At 37.6% G+C, this 13,708-nt stretch overlaps 1 long non-coding RNA gene across 1 annotated transcript; it reads right to left on the bottom strand.

Moving 5' to 3' along the window:
* Window positions 1-11,882: 11,882 nt before the first annotated feature.
* On the bottom strand, window positions 11,883-13,018 carry LOC308690773. The gene is made up of 3 exons (XR_014030192.1): window positions 12,969-13,018; window positions 12,824-12,890; window positions 11,883-12,216 (listed from the first exon to the last, which is right to left on the bottom strand). It is a non-coding gene; the product is annotated as an uncharacterized lncRNA (long non-coding RNA).
* Window positions 13,019-13,708: the final 690 nt, after the last annotated feature.

Below are 13,708 nucleotides of genomic sequence, written 5' to 3'. Positions count from 1 at the left end.
AAGCTGGACAATGACACTATTTTCTTCTAGAGCTGCTGTACAACCAAGACTAACTTTGTTGCATTATTTTCCTGTTATCTCTGTAAAGCTGCTTTGAAACAATCTGTATTGTAAAAAGCACTGTAGAAATAAAGGTGACTTGAAATAATTTTGTCAGATAAATACCTTAACTAAGTTTAGTGTTTTGTTCTTACCTCATATTTTTTAAAAATATAAATATAAAAATATTTTCCTTATAATTTGATGGTTTAAGCAAACTTGTAGGGTAATAAAAAAAAAAAACCCTCAACACATCACTTTTGGCCACTACTGTATATTTGGTGTGGTCAGTGCCACCGTCATCATTTAACTCCAAAACATCATATTTTCGTTGAAAAGTGCGTGACCGCGTCCTTTCCGCTGCCATCTTGTTACTCCTAACTAGGTTAGGAGGCCTCTCCAGCTCTCTTAAATAATTTACGAGCTGAGACCAAGTCTTAACACTTAGGAACCTTTATGAATCACACTTATTTTTAAGTTTAGGTATAAGAGTAAAATTATGTCATTCTTAGAATTTTGACAGACTTGAGACTAAAATTTTACTCTGAGTGGCTTTATACATACGGTCCCTGTTCTCAGGAAATAAGGGTTACAGTCGTAACCTGAGACGTTCCCTTTCAAAAGGGAACCCACACTGCGTTCTGAGGCTAGCCTGGCAAGCCAGACCTACATCAAGATGTTAAGTCTGGCAACTCCCCATAGACACGGCTCAATCCGAGGGGCGGGATAAACGGCTGTCTTTCAAATTCCCTCTGCACGCAATAGGACAGCGCTTCAACCAACCAGTATGAGGCGCCGTCTACGACTTAAAGGGATAGTTCGCCCAAAAATGAAAATTCTGTCATCATTTACTCACCCTCAAGTTGTTTCATACTGAACATGCTGAACACAAAAGAAGATATTTTGAAAAATGTCTGGAACCAAACAGTTGATGGACCCCATTGACTTCCAAAGTAGGAAAAAAAATACTATGTAAGTCAATGGGGTCCATCAACTGTTTGGTTACAGACATTTTTCAAAATATCTTCTTTTGTGTTCAGCAGATAAAAGAAATTCTTACAGGTTTGAAACAACTTGAGGGTGAGTAAATGATGACAGAATTTTCATTTTTGGGCGAACTATCCCTTTAAATCAAACTTCATTCACGCACACATAAATGAAACGCTTGCATACACATATACTAAGTAGTCACACATACATGTATACTGCTGAATGCTCAAACTAATACATATGAAATGCACAACGTCACACCCATAGACAGTATAAAAAGTGGACAGAGCCATCTCATTGGATCTCAATTGAGACAAGTGAAGCCCATTTTTAGCGATTTCTTAGCACTTCCTTTCCTGACGCGCAGACTCAAACCGAGCTTGACGACGTAGATGTGACATGAGCAGCCCGTCTGTCTTCTAGTAGCTGTGCCAAGAGAAATCTGAATCATTCCCTTCCGAATCTTGCAGAGACGGAGAGTGTGAGTAGGAGGTGCCCATGAGCTTGGAGCAGGAGCAACTTTTGCTAGGTATTCTGATTAATTATTTTGTCATTTTGCCTCCACGTCCCCCCGATTGCCCGCGAGCTTCTCCTCCCGCCCATACGGTAATCTCTCTACTGTGCGACAGAGAGTCGCGTGGTTATGACGCAATCGTTAGCCTACTTTTGAAGGCCGGCTTCAACTTCCGGTCGACTTCCTTCCCGCTTGGTCACACCTAAAGTCACACACATGCAAACTCTACACACACGAGACGTGCGGAACTCTCCGCGTATACTCATCTGAGACGCGAACACACACACACACACACACGAAAACTCAGATGAGTATGTGCGCGGAGAGTTCTGTGCGTCTCGTGTGTTAGTACTACTTAGTATATGTGTATGCAAGCGTTTCATATATGTGTGCGTGAATGAAGTTTGATTTAAGCCCTAGTTCGCCAGCAGCAGCTGCCATTCTTTGTTTTCAAGTAGCAGGGGGAACCATCGCAACTCTGTCGTCATTATGTTAAGCCCGCCCCGCCTACTCTATACACGATGTGATTGGCCTGACCCAATTTAGGTTTTTGCAGCTCGAAAGTCAATGGAGAGTTGCTAGACTACCCTGGCTGCAAAATACATTTTGCTGCCACTAGGATGCGTCTAGATTTCTAGGCTATTCTGAGGCAATTTGGGGAACAAAATAACCATGCTGCCTGCCATGCTTAGGGGATGTTTGCCAATCATGACTGTGATAACACATTTAACTCAGTTAAATCTCCCTACTGGTACGCTACTGTTTTAAATGTAGTACATCACTTAATGTTACCCTTTTGTTTGTTGAACTGTTGTATAAAATCAATGTCATATTTGAAATTGTGTGGATATTCAGGAAATTATTTTTATTTTTTTCATTTTTGCTCATAAAATATGATCAACATTAAAAACACTGCTGGATATCAGCCTGCGTTTTGATCGCAGTTTTAGTCGCACAAACAGCGCAAGTGGCTCGTGACAGTCCATATGGAAAAGGTTTGCTAAAATCTCCTGTGATTCTTATATGTTCCAACAGAATATTGTCAGGGACATATATGCTGCAAAAACCACATATATAAATTGTATAATATTAGTGTATTTTTAATCATATTATGTCATATATGTCCTACATACAACTGAAGCCATATAGATTTTCATGATGTAAAAACATAGGAAAATAATGCTAATTTAATATGAATGTCCAGCATGGATGTGTATAAAACACAGTGCTGTTTATCAATCAGTGTAAGGCTGTACTTCACTCATGCTTGTTCTTATCTTGTCCTAAGTCGAGCCCTATGCCTGTAGTCAATCTATACTGTATAATCAGCCTTAGATGAAACACAACATTTAAACTACACACACAAGCACACATTTGAATTACAAAATTATTTATTAGAGTGTGTTCTACAAGATACAGTTGCATATTTCACATATAAATAGTTTTCATTTTAAATCCTGCATCACCAGATTTCATTTTCATTTGTGACAATTTCTCTTTATCACAGTACAACTATGGTATAGGCCTATACAACAGTTCTGTTCTTAACCAACAAACATAAAACTTTCCTAAATGTCGAAGTGATTCTTATGAGTAAAATAAAAAATAAATTCTAAAAAATCTAAAAAAATAATTCAGCGGCTTAGTAAATATCACAGCAATAATTAACTTTATTCACTTAATAAAATCTCTGAATATCATTTACTTGATTGTTTGAGTTGAACATACCGAAATAATTGACTAAAACTCCAACAATTAATTTTGTCTGAAATTTACAGTTATATTTAAGTTTGAAGTTTTTCACTAAAATAATTTAGTATTTGACTAACCAATTATTTATTTAAAATACACTGAGCTAATATATTTGTGAAATTTCCATCACCATATTTGAGAATGGATAATTAAACTGATCTGTTTCAAGAACCACAAATATTGCTTAAATAAAATCAATATTAACATAAATTAAAATAAATATTTAACACGCATAAGAAATTAAGTTTACTCAATTAAAGGTCCCGTTATATGCCCCTTCTCACAAGATGTAAAATAAGTCTCTGATGTCCCCAGAGTGTGTATGTGAAGTTTGAGCTCAAAATACCCAACAGATCATTTTTTACAGCATATTTAAATTGACATTTTTTGGGGCTCAGAAAAACAAGCTGTTTCAGTGTGTGCCCTTTAAATGCAAATAAGGAGCTCGCGCTCAGTCTGTCAGGACAAATTCATCTCACGGAATGATGATAATATCAGAAACTCTCAGTAACGGCGTTCATTTCGAGTCGGACAATAATGCCTACAGAGTCAGAGTGCTGTATAGAGATGAAACAGGTATGGTTTAGTAGTTTAATTACGGTTATTATAATGTATTTGTCATCTGCTTGTATGTATCCATTATTTATTAACAGCCCACAAGTCTGCTGTTTCGGACCAGGTCCGAATGATGATCAAAGATGTACTGATGAGTTTAATAAAGTTTATTGTACATCACACAAAAGTTGAAGCGTCAGTTTTACTTCAGAAAATAACCGTAAGAGCTGAGTAAACACAGTAGCCTAAGTTATAAGAAGTGTGCAAGTAGCCAGTAGAGTTGAGGGAGCATTCCTGTGGGCGGAGGTTAGTCTAAACACGGTTCTGGTGATGTCACTAATGAAGGAAGTAGAGGGATGTAGTCCAATCGAGCCGTTTTATGTAGTCAACTTCTGTTAAATAAAATATCTTGCTTGGCATTGAACTTTGAGCTTTATAATTTTACAGATATTATTTATACTCTAACAACAACATTACACACTAACTAAAGTTTGAAACATGGGATCACGTAACGGGACCTTTAAAACAATGCGCACCTCCCCCTCCCCCCTCCACTCTGAAGTGACGACAGCTCAACGGCGCAGCGCGCGATGTTTGAACTCTCTTCAGTCTCCAGAACAGTTCTCCTCTTCTCTCCTCAGCGGCGCAGAATTGGTGCATTTCCTCTGTGAAATTCAGGTGTGTACATGTTTTATTTTATCTATATAATCATTAATGTGCTTTAAATCATTTTATTTAATGTGAAAGAACATACAGAGACGCAATGTTACTCACCTTAAAGTCCACATGAAATCAAAATTGACCATATTTACTTTGTTTGCCTAAATTGATCGTTTTGTGGTGAACAATTCATCCATGCAAGTCAATCCACACAAAAAAATGTTTTGGCTTCATAATCTTTAATCAAAATCTGAAAATGCCCCTCCCCTCTGCATTGGAGGACCTTCTCTGATGACGTAGGTTTGAGGAATTGGTTTGGGAAAAGCTTAACCACTCCCCTCAAACCGTTAGTCTGTTATGAGCAGAGATGGAGAGGAGGAGCGCTAGAGTAAAACCCTGCCCTCTGTTCAATATTCCGTTTCACTGGGAAATGCGTCACAACACTGGAGAAAAGTCGTTTGCAACTTCCGGTTCACGCGGACTTTAAAGTAAACGAGTTAAACGAGTGTCGACTCGCGCCTGTCTTTTCGCATGATTGTAACGCCTTGCATAAAAACACACGACTATATTCCTAAAGATAATGAATATAACTAATTTGGATGATAAAATGTCCTCAGAACTGTGCACTGTTTGTTTATTGGCAGGTTATGGAGTCAGTCGCGTCACAGCATCTTTCGGCTGTGAGTGACGCAGGACGGCGGTGTAAAGTTAGAAGTTCACCCGCAGAGGCGAGTCCATCTCCGGCTTGGGAACCAGCGCTGATTCGGTGGATACTGGATAACAGACCGGTTGATTACACTTGAATTACTTGAATGTTTAGGCCTAAATATTTAAGTTTTACTTCGAAAATGTTTCTTACATGAGTTTAAATGTAGGCAATATTGTATATGTGTTAAAAATAGTATAAAATATGCTGTATTGCTGTAGGCTACTCATCGACAATAAAGGCCAATGAATGTCATGTAATTATACCGGTGGTTGTATGGAATATTTTTTACAAAGGTTTAGAGGAAATAAAAAAGTTAATATTACTGGCATATAAACACAGTTAATATTACTCATAAATATTTGTTTTTAAATGTTTTCCCCCCAATTATTTCTACTCAATTTTATTTGTTAATGTACCAAATGCAGTTACTCAGATCTATTTAATTAGTTTTACTTACATTTACTCAGTTAATACAGTGTATGTATTTTATTTCACTGCTTAAAAATCTAATTAATATTCTAAGTGTAAAAATGTTTCACCAAACACAAATCATATTAAAAGTTTTTAGAGTGCATCACCACCAGAGTTCATATAGAAAAACATATTCCAGCCAATTTTCAACATTTTAATCACTGTTCTAGAAACATATTTGACTCAACTTTGTTCATTTGCAATAATATGTAATGATTTGTTCACAAACAACAGGCCCAGACAGTTCACAATTAATGTAAATACACAGTCTTACAATGTCATTGCTTTATTCTGCTCTTTCAAATCCTGTAGGAAAATTAACAGTCTTCATAAAGGTCAGTGATATTCTGACAGCTAGTAATCCTCGAACCGGCTTCTGCACTGTAGGCTACAATTTAAAGGGATACTCCACTTTAAAATGAAAATTCTGTCATCATATACTCACCCTCATGTTGTTTCAAACCTCTATGAATTTCTTTCTTCTGCTGAACAGAAAGGAAGATATTTAGAAGATATAATATCAGTAACCAGACAGTTTCTGGTCTCATTGACTTCCATAGTAGGAAAAAAATATACTAATGGAAGTCAATGAGACCAGACACTGTGGTTACTGATATTCTTCTAAATATCTTCCTTTCGGTTCAGCAGAAGAAAGAAATTCATAAAGGACTGAAACAACATGAGGGTGAGTATATGATGACAGAATTTTCATTTTAAAGTGGAGTATCCCTTTAAAAATTTGCCAACTGCATATAAGTGAATCAGATGTTGGTCATCAAAACATGAAATCTGTATGAAACACATAAACAAATGACACAAAACGTGTATAAATTCTATATGACTTTAATTTGACTAGCATATGATTCAATATAAGAACTTTAAATGATTTATATATGAATTTTATATGAGTTTTATATATACCATACACATTTTGTCATGTAAAACTCATATAAGTATTTTAACTGTATTCATATATAACGCAAAAATCCCCTACAAGTTGTATGTGTGCTATTTAGTATGAAAGTGGCCATAATCAGTCTGATTTTGTATAGGACATGTATTGGCCTTATATGAAACACAGAAGGTAATTCTGGCCGATTTAAGTAAGGAAGATATATGGTTGCTGTATATGAACCATGCAGGTTTTTTTCATATGGGAGAACACAGTCCAACTGAATGAGACTTTAATTTAAGAAGAACTTCAAATGAAGATCGCTGAACTCCAGCTTACTTGTCTGTGTTTTCAGATCATCCGCGCTTCTTCAGCAGTGTCGAGAGAGCGCGCTGTTGAAAACTTTTTCTTCGTCGAAGCAAGAGACCAGGAGACGTTGGGGATCACGTTCAAACAAAGTTATTCTTTATTGAGGACTTCGCTGTACGCGGCTGCAGTTCTTCCCAAATCATTCTAACTAACATACTTCATATGGTTTCTTTATAGGCCTTTCAGTGGGCTGTCTTTAAAGGTGCTAAACATACACACAGCCTTAGAGGTAACCACTAAATCTAATCATCTAAAGACAATAGAGGTAATTGCCCCCAACTGACTTCCCCAAATGTTATAAACACAAATGGTCCCGAGAACTAAGACTAGGTAACATTCACACACAGTCCAACTCTTAGTTGGAAGATCAAAGGCTAACAAAACCCCTGACTATTACAATGTTTAGACAGCTGACTTAAAGCTGACTTCTGATCAGTAAATTGATGCCATCATGTTCACCTTGAATGCCCAATACAGTGTAATTCACCTTAGTTTTTCATGTGATGTTATGTAAGGAAGTAAGATCAGCAGATCTTAAACATATTCTTAAATTTGGATTCTTCAGTCCCCCGTTTGAGAGTTCTTAAAAACTCTCACAAAATACAAATTTAAACACATAAAGTTAATTCTTGTAACTGGTGTAAGTTACAGGCACATCGCATATGTTCATTCTTGTAACTTGTGTAAGTTACAGGCACATATAACTTGCTCTGTGTTGTTCATCTGTAATTGCATGTTGACACAGAAACAAACATGCACTTAGGGCCCGTGAAATCTTACGGGTGTGCTGGACGTGAGTCATTTGTTGGTTGACACACTTGATACTAACAGGTTTCCGAACCATGAAAAGTTATCTTCAGTCATATTAACCAGGTGCAGCACTCAGATAATGGTGCAGGCTTGTAGTCTTGATCATATCGATGGATGACTGAAGGTTTTGTATTTCTGCGTTGTGTATTTTTTTTCTTCTTTTTCTTTTGTGATTGGCTCGTTCAGCAGTGGGAGTAGTTGTCTTCTTGAGGTTGTGGCTTCATATGCAGGTGAGACGTCGTTGCATATGGATTTTTGGAAAAAACCATCAAGTTTTATCTGCACACTGTAAGACAGAAAACAGAAAAACAGAGAGCAGTATTTCTTCAAAACACTACGGTTGTAGCAGTTTAAACACTATGGTTCTATCGTTTTCAGAGTCTACTGTTGTCGTTTCATTCTTTCCCTATTTCTTAATTGATTTGACACCTATGGACCAGTGAGGTAAGGATGGACTAAATGGGGAAAGGCCTATGAGGTAGTGTCTTCACCCTGGATTGGCCCCCGACGCCTGTTGCGTCAGTTCTTTCCAGGGCCCTCACTGAACCGTGTCCTATTCTGTCCCTGTTGTGTGCACACTGTACAGTGTGTGAGAAAATTGGCACATCTCCATTCTCCAGTGAAACATCAGTCCTAATAAACATCATTAACAGAGGATGGTTGTCTAACTGCAATATTCTGTGGTATAACATTTTAAGGCTGTGAGTTTTCTGAATGTCCCCCAAACAAAGACTGTGACAGTCACTTTTCTTTTGTTCTATTAAACAAAAATAAGTCTTTCATCTTTGTTGTAAGTTACTGGGGAGATTAAGCAATCACAGCCCAAATTGTTAACACCTCAAAAAGCTTACCCACGAGTCCAGTGACGAGGGGAGGGGTTGCTTCAAAGTTGCAAACAAATGTAGTAAGAGCTGCATAACATTGTTAACTTGTCTTAAGTTATTTTTATTTTTTCGACATTCTTTTCCAAAATGTCCGTGCTTGCCACATTAAGAACAACTGGCTTCTCTAGGACTTTTGCGTTTCTTTGGCTTCTCTGAGTTAACCTTAAAGGATGCTGCTGCAATTTTTACTCTTGCCTTGACATCAAAGTCTCTTTCCCAAATAGCTAAACTGTCCAAGTTGTCTTGCAGGGTTCTATTTGACCATGTAAGATCTAAGAAAGGCAATGCATTTCTATGTTCTGACAAAAGACCATCGGACCATGTGCGAACTAGAGGACCATTATGACCTAACACTTTCTCTGGAGTGTCGGCAATTCCGCTGTAAACGGCAGCGATCTGACAGAATCGTTCTGTGTACTCACAAACAGTTTCATCCTTCTTCTGTACACAATTAGTGAGCTTTGACCAGTCCACTTTCGGTCCAACAATGTTCTTTAACACTTTAACAACTTCCTCTCTCAATTCATCTTTACTGGCCTGTTGCAGTTCAGAATTATTTACAGCACTTTCAAAATCATTGAATTCTGACTCAGTCAAGATCTGTGATATTAGCTGGGTGACTTCAGCTAGAGTCATATCATAGAGCCGCATTTTGCTGATCAATGCTCTTCTAAACTTAGAAAAATTTCTTTGCACTGATGGCAAACTTTCAGCAATTCTCTCAATCTCTTTAGGACCTAAAGATGTTTTGATTGCTTGTGGCTGCAATATGGGGGTTGCACATGGAACTGTATCAACACCTTTTCCCTGAGGCTTTTGTCTAGCTACGCACACTTCAACTGCATTTACATCTGCATTGACATTGTCCTCTATACTATCAAAAGACTGTAAATCAGGATAGCTTTCATCTGACTGTTGGTCTTCTAAATCACATTTGGTTGAGGCTTTGTTATGGCCCACCTTTGTCTTGAGACAGGACATGTGAGTCTGCAATTGTTTGTTCTGATCGTTTAACGTAGCAATACAACAAGCTTGTTCTTGTGCAATGGATAAGCTAAATTCTCGGTAACAACAGATAATAGCTTTCATATCGTTCTTGCGAATACTTGCTCCTAGTACCTTCTTACAATCTTCAAATGACCAAACTTTGACTGCATCAATGCCAAATTTCTTTGTTAAATTCAATCTGACTTCCTCAGTCACGATTGAGTCCATGCATTCTCCTAACAAGGACTTAAACTCATTGTCTGTCCATAACGGGCTAGCTAATCCACCTTTCTCTGTCGTGGGTATCAGCCTAGCATTCCTTCTAACCATTTTGTGACTTCCTTTGTTACTTAATCACAAAACACTAAAAAAAACTTCTCTCTACTGTCTTGCAAACAGAGGGTACAATCTTATTAGCACATGAGGCTAATCTAATTCTAAAGCTAATTCTCTAGCTTACAGATAGGTCTTCTCTAGCAAGAGCATACACACAATATTAACATGTAACTGTTAATCTTCCCTGCCAATAACAGGGGGTAAATTTCATCTCTAAAAGAAAAACTTTTTAGAGGCTTATCTTTAGTTAACCAAACTCTACAGCTGTTTGTTAACTACTTCTCTGAACGGCGCAGAGGAAAACATTTGTACTGGTCTGCATTGGTTCTTTTAATGGAGTGAAACTCACCGAGTCTTTCATTTGTAGAGAAAGATTCCGTCTGGAAAAAAATCAGTCTTTGAGATCTTTTTGGAGCTTGAAGTTTTCAATCTGGATTCAGAAGATTCAGTCTGGAACTCAGTCAGCTTCGTTGAGATCTTTGAGCTTGAAGTTTTCAAGGTTCCGTCTGGAAAGTTCATTCTTTGTTGAGTTTCAGTTTCTCCATCCGGGTCACGGCACCAAATTGTTGAAAACTTTTTCTTCGTCGAAGCAAGAGACCAGGAGACGTTGGGGATCACGTTCAAACAAAGTTATTCTTTATTGAGGACTTCGCTGTACGCGGCTGCAGTTCTTCCCAAATCATTCTAACTAACATACTTCACATGGTTTCTTTATAGGCCTTTCAGTGGGCTGTCTTTAAAGGTGCTAAACATACACACAGCCTTAGAGGTAACCACTAAATCTAATCATCTAAAGACAATAGAGGTAATTGCCCCCAACTGACTTCCCCAAATGTTATAAACACAAATGATCCCGAGAACTAAGACTAGGTAACATTCACACACAGTCCAACTCTTAGTTGGAAGATCAAAGGCTAACAAAACCCCTGACTATTACAATGTTTAGACAGCTGACTTAAAGCTGACTTCTGATCAGTAAATTGATGCCATCATGTTCACCTTGAATGCCCAATACAGTGTAATTCACCTTAGTTTTTCATGTGATGTTATGTAAGGAAGTAAGATCAGCAGATCTTAAACATATTCTTAAATTTGGATTCTTCAGCGCGCGCATGGCTGCCAGATACTATTGAAAAGACCGGATAAAAAACGTGTTCTTTTAACATAAAAGCTCTGACTGGGGGTTTAAATTATTGAAATCTGGCAACCGTAAGCATGATGCTCGTAAAAACAGTCAATGTGTTGATGTCTCCTTTATATGACAAAAACAAGTGGTTTTGGTCAAGTTTTTATTTTTTATAAACACATTTCAGTCTCGTCTTTTTTCGTCATCGATATTGCATGTGTTGATATAGTCACAATTATTGTTTAATGACGTGGGTGTCTCTCTCATCGTCTTGTCTAAGTCAGGGAAAAACAGGTCGTCAACGAAAAATTTTCGTCATAGGTTTTGTTAACAAAATTAACACTGCAGCTTAGCAATGAAAAAGTACATGCAGCACCTTGGCAAGAACTCTACAGGGTCCATTATATCAGGGTCAAAAGCACCCACTGCTGTAACAAGACTTTGAATGTCCATAAAAGTAAGCTGTCAAACAACAAGGCCATTTTCAGTTCTTTGATCAATAACCCTCTTATTTTCACTTCCAGTCTGTCTTGTTTGTACTGGTGCTATTTGGAACTTTACACAAGACCTGATTATGACCCAATCTAGACCCATATTTCCTGATGCACTCGTTACATCATAAGAAGAATGGCGTCTATGCTAATGTAACCCACTTCAGAGTATGTACACCCTAGGTTCGTAGGAGCTGAGAGTACAGTAATAACCAAGCAACACAGGTGTAACGTTTGACATGTGTAAACTTTTAGTTCAACAAAATATTTCAACACTTCACAACAATTTTTGTTCACAATACCTATGGGCCCAAAATAAATTTAGAATAAAATAAAATAAAATGTCCTTTCTTTGTTGAAAATGTTCCTTGGAAATTTTCCTTAGGAATTCCAAAGTTAAATCCAGAATTCAAGTCAGTTAGTCAAGGGAAATAGTCAAAGTCAAGGGAAAATCTCGTTGGTGCCGGTTAGTTGAACTGACACAATCCTACCACAGGCTTCCGGAATGCTGTGGTGGAGATTCATGGCTCATTGGGAAGGCTCGCCATCTATGGATCCATGGTTCACCTGGTATAATTCAAGGACTGGAGCTTCTGGAATTTCTGCTCACCTCATCAAAAAAAGACCTGACCTGTATATAGAACAGGTTCAGTCCAAAATCAATTATACCAAATAGTTCTTAAAGTATTGTACAACGTTATATTACTGTTAGAAAATATCATAGCATAGTTCACGGGAAGAAAACAATAGCTATTTTAACTATTTAAATCAGAATATACCATTTTAACCTTATGTCATTAAAATGAAATGTAATTATAGGGACACATTGTACTAATGAACTTTTTCTCTCTGCTTTTAATCCCTTTTTACATAGGATTTTTTTAGATTTTAAATCAAAATAACGAAATACAGTTTTACTTGAAAACCCATTTACATGAATTTACAGCATTTGCTGATTTAACCACTTTAACTAACTTAAAATGACATTTTATATTCTTCTGTCTGTAACTTAAACCTTTAGTCACATATATATCACAAAGTAAAAATGTTACAAAAGCATCTTTTTTGTAATACATACCAAATTAGTTTACATTTCTCCTTAAACCATGAAATAAATTGTCTTTTATCATGTTACATTCCTTCAAAACAACAGAAATGTTTGAATAATCACTAATTGAAACTAGCATAGCTACCTCGTGGGTTTTTTTCACACACCATCATTGAACACTTTAGCTTACCAAGAGAGGATTTTCAGTATGAGAAGCCAGGACAGATAAAAGCGATTTCTGGACGGCTCTCCAACTTCTAAAACAAGTATACAAATGTTTGCATAATGAACTGAATCATATTTAACTGCTAGCAAAAATAGACAGGTTTTCATACCTTTTCTTCTCAGTTTATTTGAACTCGCGGGAGAAACCGAAGCAGTGCTCCATCTGATTTTAGCGATGTGAAGCTAGCGGAAGTATTTTAGCGCGCTACTTCCGGTTTCCCACAAAATAAAATATATTTTTCAAAATAAAACCCCCATTACTCATAAACGTAAAGTATGGATAAATAATGATAATAATTACACACAATTAACTGGTTACCCTTTTTAGGTGGGTTACACTAATATTAGTCTCTCTGTTTATCCCGAGGTTTACCGCAGTCCGCCGTATCCAGGCCGTATCCAGATCTGATGAAGGACCTGCGCCTGGACACACCGACAACGCAGTCCTGAAGTGTCAACTAGTCTCTCCCCTGTGAAAGCCCTCCTTCTCCTTCCCTTTACCTCTGTAGAGATAAAAACATTGTCAAAATAGTTCCGGTTCACCAGCCCAGAGCCTGGTCAGTACGTATCAGGATGAGCATAGTGTTCCAGAATCTGAGGATCACTCTGTTTGAATACTTAACTCCCCAAGTCTGGTTCGGAAGGCCGAAGGACTCTCACGAGGCCTCCCTGTTAGATCAGCCCAAGAGCTGAAGGCGCCCCCCTTATTAGGGTCCCTTTAGAGTGCCCAGCAACCACAGGGATTTGAAGCACTTTGTAGATCAAGGATTGAGTAGAGTTAGGCTGAATCCCAATTCTCTGTCTTACCCCTTCCCCTCCCCCTACCCCTTCGTCTTACCCCTAGCCCTTG

This window comes from Scardinius erythrophthalmus (assembly GCF_964197995.2).
Source record: "Scardinius erythrophthalmus genome assembly, chromosome: 5".
NCBI lineage: Eukaryota > Metazoa > Chordata > Actinopteri > Cypriniformes > Leuciscidae > Scardinius > Scardinius erythrophthalmus.
This window is presented reverse-complemented; position numbering and strand designations above follow the sequence as displayed.